Source organism: Nicotiana tabacum, chromosome 21 (assembly GCF_000715075.1).
Source record: "Nicotiana tabacum cultivar K326 chromosome 21, ASM71507v2, whole genome shotgun sequence".
In the NCBI taxonomy this organism is placed as follows: Eukaryota; Viridiplantae; Streptophyta; class Magnoliopsida; order Solanales; family Solanaceae; genus Nicotiana; species Nicotiana tabacum.
Window position 1 is genome coordinate 17,806,753 of NC_134100.1, and position 2,035 is coordinate 17,808,787.

The following is a 2,035-nucleotide window of genomic DNA, read 5'->3' on the forward strand; positions in this document are numbered from 1 at the left end:
ACCAAAGACTTATTATTTACGAAAACATAAAAATAAGCTACTAACAAAACAAGAACTAAAGTAGAAAATTAAAGAAGCTAATGAAAAATAACTACTAAAGATAGATAAACTACAAATAAGAAAAGGAACAAAATCATCCAATTATTACAGTCCAAATGTATCCAAAATGTCTCAATGTCAAATCAAATAAACTCCACCCCTCCCCACCCCGAATAAGAGTAAGCATTATCTCCAATGCTTAACAAAACAAGAATGAAAAGAGAGAGGGCGAAGAAAACTCCCTAAGGATCCTTGGACATCTGTCCCCAGCAACATCATCTCCCATTGGGTCAGCCAACTGTATCTCATCATCATCATATCTGGGAGTGGCAGGAGTGGAAAATATCGCACGCACTGCCTTAATAGTGTCGCCAGCAATTAACATATTAAAAGGTGCCTCGATAGTGTCGCCAGCAATTAACATATTAAAAGTTGGATCAATTAACCGGTGCAGATAGTGTAGATGGATCTGGGACAGACTAGTCTGGGTCAATTAACATATTAAAAGGTAGATCCCCAGCCATCACAAGTCTGGTCACCTCCTTCCTGAGCTTGTAAACTGATCGCTTGCTTGCCTGGGCTACCTCATCTTCTTCACTTCTTTGGACAACTCCTCAATAACTGACCCGTGTTGTACCAGAGTATCCATGAGAATCTCTGGTTGTCTAGAATTTTCTTCAACTTCTCATCAAGATAAGAGGAGACTTGTGGTGCATGTGTAGATGACTGCACTGCAACAATACTAGATATGTCTGACAGTTTTGAAATAGCTATCTACATTCAGTTGTTGAGACTCACCAATATTAAGGAGATTCGTATAGCAGATAATGGAGCTGTAGGCATGGGCATCGGCCTCGAGGATGTAGTAGGGGATGCCTCTGGGGACTGTGGTAGGAGATAAAGATGGTGGCGGAGGCATAGCAGTAGCACTAGAAGAGGGCTAAGTCTGAGGTAGATGGAATGTCAGTTGTCTCAGTAACTACCACTGTCGGCTCATCAGACTGCCCTGTGGTGGTAGAAGGTTGAGCTCTCTTCTTTGGTGGTTGCATCCATCAATGAATACCAGTCAAATGGCTTCTTCGGCTTCACCTTGGTTTCATATGATCTTGGCTCTAGCATCAGTGAGATACTCTATAATAGTGTTAGGATAAAGGTAGGTCATGCTGGTGTGTTGTGCTACTAATGAAATGTTGGCCGTTATCACGGCACCCACATTAATAGGTACCTGGCCATGATAGAAGCCATAATGACAACACGTAAGAGTCAAGTGAGTCTCATTCTGGCAAGGATCAAGTCTGCTACACACGAAAGTCTGCCATCCCTTCGCCTCAAAGCTCAAAGTGTTCTACTGAATATGAACCCCAGCAGTGATCCATGATGGTGGTGGCCCTGGTGGTTCTAAGATCTCCTCTAACCATGGTCGAACTTCTTCTTTCATAGCATATTTCTCTAGATACTCCTTTGGCTCCAAGTCCTCAAACCCCAAATATGCATTTAGAGTGAGTTGATCAAATCTCACCTTGAGGTTGCGTACTTTAGTCACCTTCGTCGCCTTCTTGATGTGAGAAACATTTGCGTAGAACTCTCGGATGAGGTATTCCTTGTCATCTTCAACTCTCGCCCTTTCTTACTCTGAGCTTCCTTAACACTGCCGGGTTGTATTTATCCAAATCCTTCAAGAGAAATTGCCGCTCAAGTGTCAAGATCTTACCAGCCATGATATACGAAAGTCAGTAAAGGCAGCCAACCTAACGAACCTATCCTCCCATATCTCCTTTTTCTTCGATCTCTCCATACCTATGGATGTACCATCTCCCCCTCTACCATCATCGAGGATATGTTGTACTATATTTGTGTCTAGGGCAGCTGCTGGCTTAGAGGTCTGGCTAGCACTCTCTGGCCCCTCGGAAGTGCTGTGAGATGAAGAGGCCTCTTTCGTGAGCTGAAGTCACACTTGTGGCTAGACTGTGTGGCTCCTGCCCCTCCTGAATAGAGG